Source organism: Arachis duranensis, chromosome 6 (assembly GCF_000817695.3).
Source record: "Arachis duranensis cultivar V14167 chromosome 6, aradu.V14167.gnm2.J7QH, whole genome shotgun sequence".
NCBI lineage: Eukaryota > Viridiplantae > Streptophyta > Magnoliopsida > Fabales > Fabaceae > Arachis > Arachis duranensis.
The window spans coordinates 62,168,758-62,190,492 of NC_029777.3; the positions used below are offsets into that span (position 1 = coordinate 62,168,758).

A 21,735-nucleotide genomic window follows, 5' to 3' on the forward strand; every position below is an offset into this window, starting at 1 on the left:
GTCTTTGAGGATATGTCATCTTGAGCTTGTACTCAGGAGCTTTAGGAAATGTAGGATAAGTTTCAAGAGAGACTGGGAAGGGGTTGTTTGCACGCCTAGGAGGGGCGTGTACTACTGTGTCTTCAGTCTGCTCTAGAGCTTCCCTTTCAACCGGATCCTCAGTAACTTGTGCCTCCATACTTGCCACTTGTCCACTTATCAAGGTGATAGTCTTACACTCCTCTCTTGGATTTGGAATAGTGTTACTAGGAAGGCTATTAGCAGTTCTCTGATCAATTTCATTAACTTTTATGGCTAATTGACCCATCTGAATCTCCAAGTTCTTGATTAATGCTCTGGTTTCATGTATAAAACTCGCCATTAGTGCTTCCAAATCAGTAGTATTCTAAGACTGAGGAGTTGCTTGCTGAGATGACTGAAACTAGTGGTTATTAAAATTATTCTGTTGAAAATCGTCCTGAGAATTATTATTAAAATTCTGTGGCCTCTGAGGTTGCTCTCTCCACCCAAAATTTGGATGATTTCTCCATCCCTGATTAAATGTCTTGGAATACGGATTATTATTTGGGTTTCTATGAGCATTCCCCATGTAATTGACCTATTCAGTGGAAGATTGAGCATAAACATAATTATCACTTTGCATAGAGTTACCTGTCATGTCATAAGGGGCCTCTTGACGTGCATTCTGAGTGTTGACAGCTGAAACCTACATCCCACTCAATTATTGAGTAATTAGATTCATCTGCTGAGACAAAATTTTATTCTGAGCTAGAAGGGTGATGACTAAAACTCACTACCCCTTTTAAAATTTAGTGAATTAGTTCTTTTGGCAAGCGCACCAAAATTATCGCCAAGTAATAACCTACAGTGGAGTGGGATCGTATCCACAGAGATTGGCAAATCTGAGCAGTTTTAATTGATTGATGAATTAGTCAAGCATATCAATAAGATTGTGAAGTGCAGAATTGTAAATGGCACAAATATAAATGACTAGAATGTAAAGAAAAGTAATAAAGTGCAGAAATGGAAATTGTAGAATGTAAAGTGCTAAATAATAAATGACTTGAACGTAAATGGGAGTGGGGAATTGCTGAATGTAAAATTAAGCTGTAAAGAATTCGATAGATAAGAATGGGGAAATTCATTGAGATTGGGAGATGTTGTCTCTTTGGATCAAATCTAGCTTATATCCTCTTCAATCATCCAACTCATTGACCTCTTGGCAATCATGATTGATTGAGCCCCAATCCCTTAGTGACTCAATCTCTCAGATCTTGATCAATAGCCAATTCCTTGGTCTAATTGCTCATGAAGAGAGATATGCTTGGTACCTGATTATACCACACACCCTTATAGGTCCAGGTAGAGGGGGGATTATATGTCACGTATCCCATCACCAAAACCCAGATTCTACTCAAGTGTGAGAAGGGATTTCAAGCATGGGTTCATGTTTCCTTTCCCAAGGTTCCCATGAAACCCAATTGCATTCAATCTCTTTCCCAAGATAATTGAACACTAAGCATTAAGAATGAAATTCCTTCTAGCAAATCAAAGAGATAATGAAGAGAAGAAGAATTTCACTATTATCAATCCATCAAGTACAACAGAGCTCCCTCCCTCAATGAAAGGGAAGTTAGCTACTCATAGCTTGAAAAGTACTCAAAAGTGAAGTGTAAAAGTGGATCTAGAACTAACTGCTTAACCCATCTGTCACTTAATAAGCGTGACTCCTTAGCTGGTGTGTGGCTGGCGCTTCACTGGCGTGTCACATGCCCTTCAAAATAGCTTGGTGTGCCACGCTCAATCCTTCAAGTGGCACGCTCGTTCCTTTGTCAACCTTGGCGTGCCACGCCTTCGAGATTAAGTGGCACGCCATAGTGGAATTCTTGTGTTGGCGTGCCACGCCTTCGAGCTCAAGTGGCACGACCTTGCTTTTCCCACTTCCTTTGCTTCTGGAGACTTGAACTAGCATGGCACGCCCAGGGTCTGGCATGCCATGCCCTTGTTATGTGCTTGGCTAAGCTCTCTAGAAAGTTGCGCTAGCGTGGCACGCCCGGGTCTGGCGTGCCACGCCCCTTTGTGAGTGAGTGGTTCCTCTATTTGGCGTGCTACGCCACGAACTCAAGTGGCACGCCCCAATGCTTCTCTGTCCTCTGAATGAACTGGCGTGCCACGCCTGGTTGCTCAAGTGGCACGCTAAGTGAAGAATAGTGAATGACGTGCCACGCCTTCGATACCAAGTGGCACGCCCCATGTAATTGGCCTCTTCCACCCTTTTTAGAAATTTATACCAGCGTGCCTGGTGCACGAAATTGTGATCATCAATGGTGCCATCAACATGGTACGCTCAATTGTAATCTCAACTCTTTATCACAACTTCTCACAACTAACCAGCAAGTGCACTGGGTCGTCCAAGTAATAAACCTTACGCGAGTAAGGGTCGATCCCACGGAGATTGTTGGTATGAAGCAAGCTATGATCATCTTGTAAATCTCAATCAGGCGGATTCAAATGGTTATGGAGGATTAATGATTAAAACATAAAATAAAGATAGAGATACTTATGTAATTCATTGGTGAGAACTTCAGATAAGCGTATGAAGATGCTTTGTCCCTTCCATCTCTCTGCTTTCCTACTGTCTTCATCCAATCCTTCTTACTCCTTTCCATGGCAAACTGTATGTTGGGCATCACCGTTGTTAGTGGCTACAGTCCCGTCATCTCAGTGAAAATGTTCAACGTGCTCTGTCACAGCAGGCCTATTCATCTGTCGATTCTCGATCATGTCGGAATAGAATCCAGTGATTCTTTTGCGTCTGTCACTAACGCCCCACAATCGCGAGTTTGAAGCTCGTCACAGTCATTCAATCCTTGAATCCTACTCGGAATACCACCAACAAGGTTTAGACTTTCCAGATTCTCAAGAATGCCGCCATCAATTCTAGCTTATACCACGAAGATTCTGAGTAAGGAATCCAAGAGATAAACATTCAAGCCTTGTTTGCTTGTAGAACGAAAGTGGTTGTCAGGCACGTGTTCATAAGTGAGAATGATGATGAGCATCACATAATCATCACATTCATCATGTTCTTGGGTACGAATGAATATCTTAGAACAAGAATAAGCTGAATTGAATAGAAGAACAATAGTAATTGCATTAATACTCGAGGTACAGCAGAGTCCCACACCTTAATCTATTGTGTGTAGAAGCTCCACCGTTGAAAATACATAAGAAAAAGGTCTAGGCATGACCGAATGGCCAGTCTCCCAAAGAGGGTTCAATCATAAAAACTTGATCAAAAGATTCCCTAATACAATAGCAAAAAGGTCCTATTTGTAGAGAACTAGTAGCTTAGGGTTTACAAAGATGAGTAAATGACATAAAAATCCACTTTCGGGCCCACTTGGTGTGTGCTTGGGCTGAGAATTCAAGCTTTCATGTGTAGAGACTTTTCTTGGAGTTAAACGCCAGCTTTTGTGCCAGTTTGGGCGTTTAACTCCCATTTTTATGCCAGTTCCGGCGTTTAACGCCAGAATTCTTGAGCTGACTTGGAACGCCTATTTGGGCCATCAAATATCAAGCAAAGTATGGACTATTATACATTTCTGGAAAGCCTAGGATGTCTACTTTCCAACGCAATTGAGAGCGCGCCAATTGGGTTTTTGTAGCTCCAGAAAATCCACTTAGAGTGCAGGGAGGTCAGAATCCAACAGCATCTGCAGTCCTTTTCAGTCTCTGAATCAGATTTTTGCTCAAGTCCCTCAATTTCAGCCAGAAAATACCTGAAACCACAGAAAAATACACAAACTCATAGTAAAGTCCATAAAAGTGAATTTTAACTAAAAACTAATAAAAATATAATAAAAACTAACTAAAACATACTAAAAACAATGCCAAAAAGCGTATAAATTATCCGCTCATCAGTGCCACGCCTAAAGGTTGGCGTGCCACACCCATGATCTTGTCTTGCTCTAGTAATCGGTGTGCCACGCCTCGACCTTCAAGTGGCACGCCTAAGTGACATGCTCGGATTGGCGTGCCACGCCTTCGACACCTAGTGGCCCACCCACTCCTTGCTTATATTATCTTGTGCATTGGCATGCCACGCCTGGTTGCTCAAGTGGCACGCCCAGTCTTCAATTGCCTTCAGCCCCTTCTCTGGATTAGTATACTAGTGTGCCACGCCATGCTGCTCAAGTGGCACGCCTATGTATTTGTGCACTCTTTAAGCTTGGCGTGCCACGCTTGGGTCTTCAAGTGGCACGCCAAAGTGACTTTTTGGAGCTGGTGTGCCACGCATTCGACACCAAGTGGCACGCCGTAGTGGAGGTTCTTCTTGAGATAGTGAGTTGGCATGCCATGCCCCTTTGCTCAAGTGGCACGCCCATAGTAATTGATGGGTCAGGCGTGCCACGCCCCTTTTGTGTCCTCCATTTTTCTCTCTGAAATTTTGTACTAGCGTGCCACGCCCAGTCCTTGGCGTGCCACGCCCACATGCATGCTTGGATCTCCCTTCTGGAATTTAGTATTGGCGTGCCACGCCTAGCTCCTGGCATGCCACGCCAGTGCATTTTTGTGGCTTTTGCTCTCAAGTGGCATGCCAGTTTCACACGCCCAGCTTCATGTTTGTCTTCTTCCCATTCTTGATGCCTTTTTCACCTGAAATTCAGCATAACTCATCTCAAAGTAGTGTACCATAATATTCACCAAATAATGCATGAATTGTACTGATGAAATGAGATTTGTGCTCTTTTATGGTCTTCTTTATGCAAGAAAGAAGGGTAGATGATGCAAGTCATCACAACACCAAACTTAAGCTTTGCTTGTCCTAAGAAAATCAATGTGAGTAAACCTTTATATCTTGAGGCATTGGCTTTGAAAGATTGCAATATAACTAAGAGTAAAGCTAAGTGTCTAACACATGTATGAATGCTTTAATTGTCATAGAAAGCTCTTGGATCCTTGAGGGTTCCCTCAGGTATAGGCTTTAGGGGTTTTTTCTATTGATTGTCACCTGAAGGCTACAGGGAGAAGTTGGCGTGTGGTTCTAAGTGCCACTCCCACTTGATTTTGCCCTTTGGAGTATGACCCACTTTGCAACGTTAAAAGTATGGAGTTGGTCGGGCCTCAAAATGAATGTCCACTATAATATGTTATATATTTTTAAAAATTCCTAGATGTTATCTTTCCAATGCCTTTGGAATCAACTCATTTGGACCTTTGTAGCTCAAGTTATGCTCATTTGAAGGTGAAGAGGTCAGTCTGTCAAGTAGCCCGGCGTGCCACGCCCACTCTCTGGCGTGCCACGCCCATATATTATGAAACTGGCGTGCCACGCCCAAAATTGGTGTGCCACACCTCAATGATGCACCAAAATCTCCTCTCTGGCCATCAGAACTGGCGCGCCACGCCAAAGCTTCAAGTGGCACGCCATAGTGAGATTCTTGAGCTGGCATGCCACGCCTTCGATACCAAGTAGCACGCCCAGCTTTTGCAATACTGAAGGCCTTGTTTACCTTCAGTTTTAACGTGCACCCTAAAATGTTATATATCATTGGAAAGCTCTTGATGTCATCTTTCCAACGCCACAAAGATCATCTCATTTGGACCTCTATAACTCAAGTTATGTCCCTTTGAAGAAGAAGAGGTCAGACTGGTAACTCTGCAGTGACGTCTTTTGCTTCCTGTGTTTTCGGGGTCAATATCTTCATCAATTTCAGTGTCCATCATAAAGTGTTATATATGGTTGGAAAGCCCTAGATGTCTACTTTCTAATGACACTGAAATCGCTCCATATGGAGTTGTGTAACTCAAGATATCTTCATTTGAATAAGAGGAGGTCAGGCTAGCATATGCCTCGGCGTGCCACGCCCACTTCTTGGCGTGCCACGCCCATAGTGGGCTCAAAATCACTCCTCTGGAACTTAAGCCTGGCGTGCCATGCCCAAAATACCAAGTGGCACGCCCTCTTTGACATATTGGCTTCACAAACTTGGCGTGCCATGCCCATAGCACGAAGTGGCATGCCTTCTTTGAGACTTGGCTTCACAACTTGGCGTGCCACGCCAATAGCACCAAGTGGCACGCCCTCTTTGAGACTTGGCTTCACAACTTGGCGTGCCACGCCTAGAGCTCCAAGTGGCATGCCCATGTGAAATTCTTCAACCTTCTTTGCTGGAATGTTAGCTTGGCGTGCCACGCCCATAGCTTCAAGTGGCACGCCCAGCTTCATATGTTATTTTCTTCCCTTTTTATTGCTCTTTTCACCTGAAATTCAACACAAACCCATTTCAAAGCAATGTACCATAATATATATCATTTAGTTCATGAAATTGCATTGATAAATGAGATTATGCTCTTTTTATGGTCCTTTTAGATAAGAAAAAGGGTACATGATACGCAATCATCACAACACCAAACTTAAACTTTGCTTGTCTCCAAGCAAATAAAGAATCATGCAATAGAGTTTGACAAACCAAGGTGAGAAGAGTAGCAATTTTTTATGTTCATGGTTGGCTAGTTTCTTATGCATGCTACAATCACAAAAGACATTCAAATGATTGTTGCTTCTATCTAGCTCAGTTTATGAAATCTTTTTCTTTATGTTCCTTCCTTGAAACAAGCTTTTCATTCTTTTCTTAGCTTAACTTTTTGGGTGCTTTGCAACATTGTGTTGAAAGCTACGACTCTAAGGTAGCGTTTGTTTTCAGGTACTGAGACAGAGACTAAGAGACTGAGACTCAGTATCGTGTTTGTTAGTTCAGAGACTGATACTAAAATTTCTGTCTCTGTCTCCAAAATTTCAGTATTTCAGTACCTCCAAAAAGTAGGGACACAGGGGACTGAAATTTTTAGAGATGAAGACTGAAACTTTAATAACATTTTATACCTAAAATACTTTCATTTCAATTAATTAATTCCAATTTTACCCTTTATGCAAATTAAATTAGAGTTTCATTCTTGTTTCAATTCCTGTCTCCCATTTTGCACCAAACAGAATACTGAGATTTGTTTCAATCCCTGTCTCTTAGTCTCTGTCTCTCAATATTAGTCTTTCTGTCTCTGTCTCTCCACCAAACGCTACCTAAATGCTTTGTTTTCAAGTATTACCACTAGATACACAAGCACCACAAGCATTTAATTAGAGGACTCCTTATGCTCATTTGTTTCTTTTCTTTACTCTCTAATCATTGATGCTTAAAGCCTTGAGCTTTGAGGGAGTGCTTTTGCACTTGAGCCTAGCCTTGACTCTAAGTGTTTTGTTTTCAAGCTTTTTGCTTGATACATAAACACCACAAATACTTAACAAATGAATTGTCATTGGTACTCAGAGCCTTCAGCTTTCTCATTATTTCCCTTTTCTTTTTCTTGCCTTACTTTCATTTGCTTCTTCAAGGTTTTCATAATTTCAAAAATTTCATAAAATGTCCTAGATGAAAACTTCCATCAAACAAATTCAAATGCAATTGAGCAACAATAATCATGTTAGCTTCCCAATACATATAAGCTCATGCTAACTTCTTCTTTAATTACCTTGTTTGTTTATGATCATGATTCTTCATTATTTTGAACTCACAAAAATCAAGATGGTAGTCATAATGTCACAACACTGTTATAATTCAGGAATCAAGTTATGCTTATTCACAACACACATGCATACAAGGAAAAAAAAGACAATCATGCAATTCAAAATACTAGAAACAAATAAGAGGAAAAGGAACTTTACCACCTTATAGTTCATCTTCATTATTGTTGTCACTTTCCTCCTATTCTTCCTCTTCCCACACCAAACTTAGAATGATTGCTTGTCCTCAAGCAACAAATAAAATAGTGGTGATGGGGTTTATGATAGTTCATGAATGTCTCAAAACAATAAGATGTGAGTAATACATGTGGTTAGGCAAGCAAAATTAAAGATACAATAAAGGCACAAGACAATGTGATTACATTAATAGTGGTGTGTGCTTGGTACATTGCATTAAAAGATAAGTGGCAACACCAAACTTAGAATGACACTTTCAATTTAGCATGATGCAAGTACCCAGTGAAGATTGAAAATCAAATTGTTGCATGGCAACACCAAACTTAGAATGCACTCATGTGCCAAATTATTGAAAATAAACAAAGCAAAGAAAGGAAATGTTACCTACAGTTGGGTTGCCTCCCAACAAGCGCTCTTTTAATGTCATTAGCTTGACATGTTGTTCTCAACTTTCTTCCTCTTCTTCCAATTGATTAATAGAAATGACCTCAGAGGAGTAGAGGAGAAGCTTGATGCCCCCTGTTTTGGGTGCCTCCCAGCAAGCTTTCTTTTGTTGTTAGCTTGAGTGAACTTGCTTGTTGGAGTAGGGTTTGGACTGTTCTTTGACCCTCTCTTTTTCATGGATATAGTTATTTGCTTCTTGGTCACAATCCTTATTCCAGTGCTTTGGTTGATTGCCTTCACTTCTTTGTTTTCAACACTTGGGTATTGTGGGATGGTTAGAGTATCCTCTTTATCAAGAACTTCTTGGAATGGTGGCTCTTTTGGTACAAAGATCTCTTCTTCTTGCTCTACCAATTCTTGATTTTCACCCTCATTAAGCACTTTTCTACTCCTTAGATTGATGGCATGATATTCTTCCCCTGGCCAAGGGAAGACATTGGTTGGTTCATCAACAAAATGTTGTGCCAATTGTCTAATTTGCTCTTCTTGATTTCTCCTTGAGATTTCCATATCTTCAATTACCTCTCTTACATTTTGCCTTAAAAACTGACTGAGTTGGGCAATGAAGAGATATCTCTTGGAGAGTTCTTCTATTGCAAATTCTAGAAGATTTTGTGGAGGTGCACAAGTTGGACAATTATGGAATGATAGTCCTTGAAGAATGGGGTATGCAGCATTAAAATTCCTTCCAAAGCCAAAATTTCTATAGTTGTTATAACAATATGAACTATTTGTGGCTCTAGGAGGTATTCCATTTCATTTGATTTCTCATACTCTATCATTCTTTGGTGATATTCCCAGCCACCATTAGGAAAATGACTAGAATCATTTTGTGGTGGTGGGCAATATCCCATATGACATGATTGATCAAAAGATGAGGTAGACTCCATTCTTACTTGCAAAATGCTCCGTCTCAAACAATAATGACCAAAAGAAATTGGAATCCACATTGTCACAGATGAGGGATTCTTAGTGAGGCAATAACACAAACACCTTACTAGCAAGAGAAAATTAAAAGAAAATAAAGGACAAAGACAAAAAATAAAGGAAAACAAAGTGTCTAATCTAGGTAATTAACCAACCGGTAGTTTGTTAATCACAATTAATCTCCGGCAATGGCGCCATAAAACTTGATGACCAAAACTCACTACCCTTTTCAAAATTTAGTGAATTAGTTCTTTTGGCAAGCGCACCAAAATTATCACCAAGTAATAACCCACAGTGGAGTGGGATCGTATCCACAGAGATTGGCAAATCTGAGCAGTTTTAATTGATTGATGAGTTAGTCAAGCAGATCAATAAGATTGTGAAGTGTAGAATTGTAAATGGCACAAATGTAAATGACTAGAATGTAAAGAAAAATGTGCAAAAATGGAAATTGCAGAATGTAAAGTGCTGAATCATAAATGACTTGAATGTAAATGGGAGTGGGAAATTGCTGAATGTAAAATTAAGCTGTAAAGAATTGGATAGATAAGAATGGAGAAATTCATTGAGATTGGGAGATGTTGTCTCTTTGGATCAAATCTAGCTTATATCCTCTTCAATCATCCAACTCATTGACCTCTTGGCAATCATGATTGATTGAGCCCCAATCCCTTGGTGACTCAATCTTTTAGATCTTGATCAATAGCCAATTCCTTGGTCTAATTGCTCATGAAGAGAGATATGCTTGGTCCTTGATTATATCACACACCCTTATAGGTCCAGGTAGAGGGGGGATTATATGTCACGTATCCCATCACCAAAACCCATATTCTACTCAAGTGTGAGAAGGAATTTCAAGCATGGTTTCAAGTTTCCTTTCCCAAGGTTCCCATGAAACCCAATTGCAGTCAATCTCTTTCCCAAGATAATTGAACACTAAGCATTAAGAACGAAATTCCTTCTAGAAAATCAAAGAGATAATGAAGAGAAGAAGAATTTCACTATTATCAATTCATCAAGTACAACAGAGCTCCCTCCCTAAATGAGAGGGAAGTTAGCTACTCATAGCTTGAAAAGTACGCAAAAGTGAAGTGTAAAAGTGGATCTAGAACTAACTGCTTAACCCCTCTGTAATACTCTTTATACTACTCCTAGTGAAAATAAAGAAATTACAAAAGTAAAAAAGGGAAAATTACATTTTGGAGGGAAAGAAAGCACTCAATAAACGTGACTCCTTAGCTAGCGTGTGGCTGGCGCTTCACCGGCGTGTCACGTGCCCTTCAAAATAGCTTGGCGTGCCATGCTAAATCCTTCAAGTGGCATGCTCGTCTCTTTGTCAACCTTGGCGTGCCATGCCTTCGAGCTCAAGTGGCACGCCATAGTGGAATTCTTGTGTTGGCGTGCCACGCCTTCGAGCTCAAGTGGCACGCCCTTGCTTTTCCCACTTCCTTTGTTTCTGGAGACTTGAACAAGCATGGCACGTCTAGTGTCTGGCGTGCCATGCCCTTGTTGTGTGCTTGGCTAAGCTCTCTGGAAAGTTGCGCTAGCGTGGCACACCCAGGGTCTGGTGTGCCACGCCCCTTTGTGAGTGAGTGGTTCCTCTGTTTGGCGTGCCACGCCACGAACTCAAGTGGCACGCCCCAATGCTTCTCTGTCCTCTGAATGAACTGGCGTGCCATGCTTGGTTGCTCAAGTGGCACGCCTAAGTGAAGAATAGTGAATAGCATGCCACGCCTTCGATACCAAGTGGCACGCCCCATGTAATTGGCCTCTTCCACCCTTTCTGGAAACTTATACCAGCGTTCCACGCCTATAGGTTGGCGTGCCACGCCCATGATCTTGTCTTGCTTCAGTAATCGACACGCCACGCCTCGACCTTCAAGTGGCACACCTAAGAGAAATGCTCGGATTGGCGTGCCACGCCTTCGACATCAAGTGGCGCGCCCAGTCATTGCTTATATTATCTTGTGCATTGGCATGACACGCCTGGTTGCTCAAGTGGCACGCCGAAGTGAGGTTGAGGGGTTGGCGTGCCACGCCTTCGACTTCAAGTGGCATGCCCAGTCTTCAATTGCCTTCAGCCCCTTCTCTGGATTAGTGTACCAGCGTGCCACGCCATGCTGCTCAAGTGGCACGCCCATGTATTTGTGCACTCTTCAAGCTTGGCGTGCCACGCCTGGGTCTTCAAGTGGCACACCAAAGTGACTTTTTGGAGCTGGCGTGCCACACCTTCGACACCAAGTGGCACGTTGTAGTGGAGGTTCTTCTTGAGATAGTGAGTTGGCATGCCATGCCCCTTTGCTCAAGTGGCACGCCTATAGTAGTTGATGGGCCAGGCGTGCCACGCCCAACCTGGCATGCCACGCCCCTTTTGTGTCCTCCATTTTGCTCTCTGGAATTTTGTACTAGCGTGCCACGCCCACATGCATGCTTGGATCTCCCTTCTCGAATTTAGTACTGGTGTGCCACGCCAGTGCATTTTTGTGGCGTTTGCTCTCAAGTGGCACGCCAGTTTCACACGCCCAGCTTCATGTTTGTCTTCTTCCCATTCTTGATGCCTTTTTCACCTGAAATTCAGCACAACTCATCTTAAAGTAGTGTACCATAATATTCACCAAATAATGCATGAATTGTACTGGTCAAATGAGATTTGTGCTCTTTTATGGTTTTCTTTATGCAAGAAAGAAGGGTAGATGATGCAAGTCATCAAAGGGCATCAAAAGCTTCTACTTCCAACACGCCTTTCTTCTGATAGGTCTCAAAGTTCACAGGATTTCTGTTAGATAAATATAAATATTGGTTTCCTAGCAACCAACTTAATAAGCTCAATAGTTACCTCCGGTGTCTTCTTCATGTGCAATAAACCACCTATAGAATTATCTAAACACATCTTGGACATTTTACCCAAGCCTTTATAAAAGATGTCTAGTTGAGTCCATTTAGAAAACTTGTCTAGAGTGCATTGCCTGGTCAGCAGCTTGTATCTCTCCTAGGCTTCATAGAGGCTCTCACCATCCTTCTGCCTGAAGGTCTTAACCTCCACCCTAAGCTTAGTCAACTTTTTTGGTGGAAAAAATGTAGTCAGAAATCCAGTGACAACCTTATCCCAAGTATCCAAACTCTCCTTGGTTTGAGAATTTAACTACATATTTAATCTATCCCTCAAAGCAAATGGGAAGAGCATGAGTTTTTACATCTCAGGGTTCACTCTATTAGTCTTCACAGTATCACAAATCTACAAGAAATTAGAAATAAACTGATTTGGATCTTCGTGAGAGAGTCCATAATACTGACAGTTTTGTTACACAAGAGTGACTAGTTGTGGCTTTAGCTCAAAGGTGTTTGCAGCTATAAGAGGCACCACAATACTTTTTCCATAAAGATCTGCATTGGGAGCAGTGTATGAGCCAAGCACTCTTCTGGGTTGGTCATTCCCAATTGGATTTTCCACATTGGCATTAAAAAGCATTATTATGATCCATAGTGGACTCTGCAGCCTTGTAAAGTCTTCCCTATTGTAAACGCCGCCTCAAAGTCCTTTCAGGTTCAGGATCAAAGTCCAAAAGAGGTTCCTTGTCCCTGTTCCTGCTCATAAATAGATAGAAAACAAGAAAAAGATGGGACACTCTATGTTAGAGTGTAGAGAATTCCCAGTAAGATAACCTGTGTAAAATAATAAAATAAAAATAAAAATAAACTAAGCAAAAAAATTCGAAAATTGTAAGTAAAATTAGGACAAAAATTTCAAAATTATTAAGAAAAGTAAATAAGAAAAATTAAAATAAAAATAATTATGGGACATTAAACTTAATTTCAGAAATTACGGAAAAAACAATAGTACTGATTTTCAAAAATTGTAAGAGAGAATTAAATAAAATTAAAACTAAAATGCCTCATCTAAGCAATCAAACAACTAATAGTTGTCAATCACAGTCAATCACCGGCAACGGCGCTAAAAATATGGTGTGGAATTTATAACTCACAAACTAACCGGCAAGTGCACCGGGTCGTACCAAGTAGTACCTCAAGTGAATGAGGGTCAATCCCACGAGGATTGATGGATCAAGCAACAATGATTGAGTGATTGGGTTAGTCAGACAAACAGAAAATGATGTTTAGAGAGTTCAAAAGCATTAACAGTAATTTCAGAATATCAAAAAGCAAGCATTAAATAAGTTGTGAATAATATATGGAGAAACAGTTAAGGCTTCAGAGTTATCTATTTTCCGGATTGACTTTTCTTACTAACTATTTTAATCATGCAAGATTTAATTCATGGCAAACTATATGTGACTAAACCCTAATTCTTTAGACCTTTTTAGTCTCCTCTAACCTTCATCAACCGCCAATTTCTTGGTCACTTAATTCCAATTAGAGGGTGAAGTTCAATTCTAGTTATATGCTACAAAAACACTAATTACCCAAATATAAGAGGATTATATGTCACGTATCCTGTTAAGTCCAGATAATTAGTAGTTTAGGAGAAATTGTTTTCAAGCTGTTGTTCAAGTAAAGAGCTTTTCCAAGTTATACAAGAACTCAATTAGAACAAGGGTCATACTTCCGTTCCACCCAAATTCATAAGATAAAGAACGAAAACAATTCTTAAAATTGAAATCAGTACATAAATTAAAATAGAAAAATAATAGTATCAATCCATACAATTGACAGAGCTCCTAACCTTAACAGTGGAGGTTTAGTTGCTAATGGTTCAGAGAGAAAACTAGGATTCGGAAAAACTGTAAATTGTGGAATGAGGTAGAAGAGAAGAGAAGAGCTCAAAGGGCTGATTCTTTTCCCTTTTATATCTAATCCTAATTAATATAAATTATATTTTCTAAAAAATAATAGTATCTTTTTCTATAAAAATTAAATTTAAATCAAGATAAATGTAATAGTATCTCGTGTAGCCTTGAAAGCATGGGACCACTTGGCTTGAGTTATGTGTGGCGCCAAACTTGGAAGAATCCAAATTTGGCGTGGAGTGGACCGAAATGCTTTCTTTGGAAGTCTTGTGCTGGCGCCAAACTTGAGTAAACTCAAGTTTGGCTTCAAGTCATACGTGAACTCCCCTTTGAGAATGAGTGTGTGGCGCCAAACTTAAGGTATCTCAAGATTGGCACCGTGAAGGCCGAGAGTGCTGGAGAAGAATTGTGCACTCGTATACATCATTGGAAAGCCTTGGAAGTTAGCTTTCCAATGCTGCTAGAATCACATCAAGTGGACCTTTATAGCTCAAGTTATTCTTGTTTGAGTGCAAGGAGGTCGGGGTTGACTGCATCATTCGCTTTCTTCCTTTTCTGCTAAAAAACTCCGTCAAATCCATCCGAATGCTACCTGAAATAAACAGAATTGCACCTAACTCAAAGTAGCATCCATAGTGGCTAAAAAATATTTAAATCTTGATTAAACTCAACAATTTGAATGCAAATTCACCAGGAAACGATAGAGAAGATGCTCACACATCACTAGGGTATCCTAATGGTGCAAACTCAACTCGGTAAGCTATACGAATTTCATCCATCTTATAGACATCATGAACATATACTCGAAGCTGATTGACATAACAAGCAAAATTATGATAACTGGAAGTCGAATAACCTAGAAGTTACCATAGTCACAAACTCTACACCTAAGGTCAACTGTGTATTTGACTCCACTAGACATCTCATGCACTTTAAAGACTTCATTATATTCATCAAACTGATGTACTTGTATGTTTCCTAATGCTTGCAATTTTGCGGTGGCAAATTTCGAGAAGGCGTGTTCAGTATTCCTATGCACGAGAACCTCGACACTCTTCCGAGTAAATAGCTCATTCAATTGATAAAAGATTTTCCTAACTAATTCTCGTAACTGGGAGGTTGTGCGCACTCTTCATCATAGAGTTTATGCAAGCAACTAATTAGTCATCATGTGATCCCCAGCGATGTCCATCATCATAAGCCATAATCCACTACCAACGATCGATTCCATCACACTATTGAGTATATGCCTCAACTCACTCCCGCAACTGCTGGTATTACATGTTGTATTCTTGCTCCATCTTAGAATAACCTATAACACAAAGGTTTATTGATCATACTAGACATTACTCATTCAACAATCTATACCAAAATAAAAATCAACAAAAATCAATCACGAAGTTTTACCAATGTTGATGATAAGACTCTAAAAGTAAGGTGCCTTTAATCTCTATAGAAAGTTTGATGTAATATACTTGACACAGAACAGATGAAATGCTCCAAGAAAATCTCATATATCATTGCTATATTATTACTACGGGTGGCAGGAATACTCGAACTTGCGGGTCCCCACCCCGCCCCTACCCAGTCGGGGCGGGTTTAAACATGACACGTGGCGGGGATGGTTTCTATCAGGGCGGGTGGTTGAGCGAGGTGGGGCGGGTCAGGGTTGGCTTTTGGGTGTACCCGCCCCTAGCCGTCCGGGAGTATATATACATTCTTAAGAGAACCAAAGTCTTCTTCTTTTCCATTGCTCAGCACCTCACCGTCATTGCTTAATCCCTCACTGTCACAGATCAGCCTCTCAGCCCTTCTCCATCATTGCTCAATCCCTCACTTCCTTGCCGTTGCTGCTCAATCTCTCACCTCCTTGTCATCGCTGCTTAGTCCTTCAGCCCTTCGTTGTCGCTGCTTAGGCCCTCGCCATCGCTGCTCAACCTTTTTCCTCATCCGTAAGTTCCTCTCTCTCTCTCCCTATCACATTGTCAATCTGTACTTGGTCGATCTAAGTTCTTCTCTTTTTCTCCACAGATTCCTCGCTTGGTCGCCGCCGTTGCATGTGAGCCCGTCACCGGAGCCCCTTTTCTCTGTCTCTCTAACCGTCGGTAAGTTTTGCAATTTTTTATTCAATTTTGTCTGATTGAGAATTTTGTTGCAATTTTGTTGATTGAGAATCCCTTTATTGATTGTAATTTTGTTTATATGTGTTTTATTGTAGTTTTCATTTTTCATTTTGATTGAGAATCAGACTTTGTGATTGCAATTTTGTTTATATGTGTTTGATTATAGTTTTTTAATTTTTATTTTAAATTGTTGTTAGCTTTGTTTCTTTTTTCATGATGTTGGCATGTTGCAATAGTTTATATATGTTGATTGAGAACGAGGCTACCATGCATTAGAAATAGAACAAGAAAAAAATTCAGTACTTCTATACTTTATACTAGTATCTACAATTTTATACTTACCTATACTATCATGCTTTTCTTAGGCCTAATATACTCATGGTGATAAGAAATAATCTCGACATCATCCCATGCATGGTTTGTCTTGCCTTCAACAATAATAAAAGTAATTGTCAAAATATTTTGGTTTCCATCTCGAAAAACGACAAACAAAAGAGCTCCTTTGTATTTTCGATAGAAATGTGTGCCATCAACTTGCACAAGGGGCTTGCAGTATCTGAATACTCTAATGCAAGGATATCAAAGCTAAAAAATACTCACTGCATTATTTTGACACCTTCCTCTATCTCAGATCTACGATATGCTTGTATATTATCTACCTAAACTACAAATCCTGGATTTTTAGTACACATTGCCATACATTATGCCACCAAAGATTTTTCTATTGACTTTTGCTTTGCCAACCTCACTTATAATAGCTTATCATGTAGTTGAACATGGATTGAACCTCTGCAATTATGGATTGCACCTTTACTGGCGAGTTAGATTCAACTAGTTGCCTTATAACTTTAGCAGTTATATCTGAATTCAACTTAGAATGATCCTGAGAAATCATATGCATAGTCCACATATTGCTCCCATTGTATTTCCTAATCTCCCAATAACATTTTCTACAAATCTTGCTTACTCGGAGAAGCCAGTCACAATCTTTGCCATACTGTATGCATTTGGCATAGAAAATCATGGGCTCGAAATCATAGACCTTATAATTAACTCCTCTAGAAATTGTGTAATTCTTAATTGTCGTGACAATAACTTCTCTTGGAACTGAATTCCATTCCAATAGTAGATTCTCCATCTTGAATAGTTAGAACATGTAACATACAACAAAATCACCCGGTAAAAATATGTCTAGTTAAAAAAATATTATCATAATAAAAAATATAATAAAATATGTACACTTACATTGTTCAGTTTGCACATTCAGAAAATTCTGATGCATGCATAGTTTCAAGATCTAGGACACATGAAATATGGCACACCAAAGGGATGTTGACTTGCCACTGGATTTATTGTAATTTGAACGTCCATATTGCCTGCCACATTTCTTTCGTCGTTTCCTTCCAAATTTTCATAGTTGGCTAAGAATTCTTCCTCGCAATTAGTGCTATTTTCTTTCTGATATGTGTTGTCCTCTTCGTTTACATTTGGTTTGTCTAGTTCTTAATTAATAGCCAACTACTTGAACTCAACATATAACTCAAACATAGACACTTGAGAATGGTTTTATCAATGGATCGGCAGCATCTTATGCATATTAGCTTCATTGGTTATATTCATTATTTGAAACTGTACTATCCAGCCAAAAACTAATACTGGATGCTTGTATAAAATACTTGTGTCTTTTTTTAAAATATGACTTTTTATGTTCTATCATAATCTAATTTGTAACTCTACAAATGATATATTGTAGGAAATAATAAAAGAAACATGATTCTCCTATAAAAATCTCACACCATCATTCATGTAAGATATAATTTTACCATTATGGTGTACTAATAAATTCACGCTAGCATCTATTTTTTTGTTAAAATACATCAAATATACTACTCAAATCCAAATCCCACATATTGGGAATGAAGAAAAATGTTGGTATAGCATCGTCAAAAAAACAAAAAGATAGATTGTAGAGCACTACCAAAAAACAAAAACAAAGACGGTAGAATAGAGGTTTTTGAAGGAAATAGACTGAAGAAGTGAGGGATGTGAACTAGTCATTCACTCCTGAAGTAAATTCATAGATAAAACATGATTTTTTGGTAGTTTTTTTTTCATACCAGTAAATTTTTTTTTGATAATTTATTTTATTAATGCTATTTTGCGCATTACGAGAGAATGAACTGTTTGAAAAAGCTTGCATCTCACTCATTATGAGAGCTTGAATATGCATTGTCAATGCTTTTACACAGATTATGAGAATGCATAAAAAATAATTAAAAAAAATTATTTTTCATTCTCATACCATGCGAGATGCACTAAAATTTAAAACAAATATAAAAATAAAAATGACTCTCGTTGATTGCAAGAGACAATAAAAAAAATTTTAAAAATTATTTTTTAATGTTCGCATATATTTAGAAAAATATGTTTTTCCAGGAGGGCAAGAAAGCCTCGGTCTATATTGGTGTACTTTCCCACCCATTTTCTCATTTTAAAATTTTATTCCATCATATATTCCATAAACACATTTGTCTTCCACGCTTTGACTATTTGTATTAAAAAAAATGAAAACATACTATCTAGGGGTGACAACATATATCCTATTCGTGGATATCCAACCCGACTTCATCCGGTCGGGTAGGATTGACAATTTGATTTGCAGCAGGTAGGATAAAGTGTGGGTAGAGTTTTCGTACGGGTCAGGGAGGGTGCGGATTGAGCCTCAACCCTATCTGACCAACTTATACCCTATATATGTAAAAATATGTTTTAAGTGTATGTTGAACCAAAGACCTCTCACTAAATATAAAAAATCCTTAGCAAATAAAAAAAGATCATTAATTGATAATTTAATATTTTTTTAACATAAATATCAGTTCTATTTTAAATTATTATCAACTTATATAATAATGTTGCATCTTTTTTGTAATCCATAAATAAAATCCAATACCTATAAATTAAGAACGGGTAAGATTAAGGTCGAGATATTCTCAACCAGCAGATATTTAAAAAAATTGGAAAAAACATAACGCACCTCCCCAGGTCTCCCCGATTGGTGTTAATTGTATAAAGAAGTAAAAAATTGAACAAACACAATGCTCCTTCTCATATGCCTCCAGAATTTTTGTTTAAAAAAAAATCTAAAAATCACAAAACACCCCACCGATTTTTGAAAAACCACAAATTGCTTTCGTCAATTTCTGGATACTTGAGGAAAAAGGAAAAATTTGCAAATCTCTCCTACCATTTTGACTTTCTAGAAATTTCTTATTTCATGTTCTGAAAAATATTCAAAACGACCATTTTAAAAAGATTTACCTCTAAACTTTCAATATCAATTTTTTTTTTCTCGAAATATCATACAATTAATTTTTATTCAAGTTGTTTAGTTATTATTTTTACCCTTAAAAGTTAATTTAATCTAAACATTTCTTTTTAGCTAATAATTTTTTAATATTTTTATTTAATTCAAAACGAATTATATTTGTTGACACTAGACAATGATACTAATAAAAGAAGCTTCAGATAGGATGCTTTTGTTTCTAATTTTCAAAAAGTGTGTTAACCATTTGAATTTCTTTAAAATAACTTATAAAGAGCACTAATTTTAATCGAAAGCTATTTTGTTTATCTATTTTAACCATAGTTATCATAATCGAATCAACAATTGATCTAGTCAGAGAACTACAAGAAAGTTTTAGAATAGCGACCGATTTTAGCGACCAACAAAATTTGTCGTTATTAGCAACCGATTTTGCAACCAATTAAAATTTTTTAGAAAAAGAAAAAATTGGTTGCTAAATCGATCGCTAAATTTCAATTAGCGACCGAATTAACAACCAAAACAAAAAAGGCTCTTCGGGCCCGTTGGTGACTAAATTGGTCGCTATATTTAATTTAGCGACCGATTTTGTGGCCAATATAACAAAAAGCTTAATAATTATTGGTCGCTAAATTGGATGCTAAGAAGTTGGTCACTAAATCGGTTGCTAAGTGTTAAAATAGCAACTAATTTAGTGACCAACTTTAAAATGCTACTTTTAAAGTAGTTGGTCGCTAAATCAGTTGTTATTTTATAATTTAGCGACCGAATTAGCAACCGATATAAAAATAGGCTGAAAAAATAGTTGGTCGCTAGTTTGGTCGCTAAGGTAGAGGTCGCTAAATTGGTTTCTAATGGATAATATAGCAACCAATTTTAGCGACCAACTGCAAAATATGGGGTTAGAGCAATTGGTCCCTAAATCGGTCTCTATTGTAATTCTTAGCGACTGAATTTGCGACCACTAATAAATAAGTTATAAATTAATTGGTTGCTAAATTGGTCACTATTTTTTTTTTGACAAATCAATATATTAAACAAATTAAATTTCAAATTAAAAGAAAACATCATTTTTGAACCCTAATTTACACTGAGTTCTCTCTTCACACAGTTTCCCTCTCGCCGCCTCCCACACTCTCCGGTGAGAGGTCGGCACCGTTCTTATCGATGCCATTTTTGTCAGCGCCATCTTGCCTCCTGAATTCTTCATCATCGTCTGCACCCTCAATGTTTTCTTCCTCTGCTCGTTCAACCATGGTCGCAGATTGTCGCATTCGCGTACAAATCTGTCGTTGCTTGCATCGCGACGTTCTTTTTTCAGCGCCGCCTCCTGTGGTAAAGTCTGTTCCGGTAACATCAACGCTGATTTGGTTTTATCTATTAGGATATTAATTAAGCCTCTCTAATATGCTATTGCTTATCTATTTCTCAGTTTTTTGTCTATTATGTGCTTTAATTTCAAATTATTAGCCTTGTCGCAGATCGTTGCATCGCCGTCCAGATTCACTGTTGCTCATTGTCGGAATCCTTCGATGAAGTTGACAGGTATATAATTTTTTATTTTGTACTATTTTCGTTGTTCTTCGCTTTTAGCACTCTTTTCAAATTATTTGCATTATGAAGACTGAAGAATGAAACTCTCGCGCGATCTAGAATTTTCACGAATAAATTCCCGTTGTAAGTATACCTTCTAGACCGACAAGAATTCCTTTCTTACAAAAGTTTTGGTTGTCACAAGTAACAAACCCAATAAAATTTATAAACGGAAGTATTCAAACCTCGGGTCGTCTTCTCAAGGAATTGCAGGGAAGTATGATTTATTATTGGTTATGGAAAATAGTATTTTTTGGTTTTTGAAAGGTTGAATGAGAAAAATAGATTGCAGGGAATTAAATCAATAGCAAAGAAAAACTCTTGGCGAAGTATGAAAACTGGAAGTTCTATCCTAGTTATCCTTATCAATGGTGATGAGATTTGTATTATTGCTCCCACTAAGTCAAACTCTAACTATGAAGGTTAGTCAAGTGGATAAATTAATTTAACACCTAAAGTCCTAGCCAACTCCTGAGGAAAGACTAGAGTTATAGGAATCTAAATCAATCAGCAAAGATATCAATTATCAATCACGGTGAATTTGACAACTCAAGAGTTACCAATTAATCAACCAAAGCCAAGAATACAGAAAGCTAAATAAAAATCATATATCTGAAAATACCTCAAATTGCATTAGTTAAGAAAATCCTAACATGAAAAGTTCATAAGCCAATTTGGCAACATAAATCATATAAAAGCATTAGAATATCTAAGAATGGAAGAGAAACATAAATTAAAGTGACATTGAACCTGTGATGAAGAAGAAATAAATCCTAAATCCTTTAAGAGGAATCTTAATCCTAAGAGAGATGAGAGAGC

The 21,735-nt window shown here is 38.4% G+C and overlaps 1 non-coding gene across 1 annotated transcript; it reads left to right on the plus strand.

The window, feature by feature from the left end:
* The first annotated feature begins 12,078 nt into the window (after window positions 1-12,078).
* On the plus strand, window positions 12,079-12,184 carry LOC127739960 (small nucleolar RNA R71). The gene has a single exon (XR_008000701.1). It is a non-coding gene; the product is annotated as a small nucleolar RNA R71 (small nucleolar RNA).
* The last annotated feature ends 9,551 nt before the right edge of the window (window positions 12,185-21,735 follow it).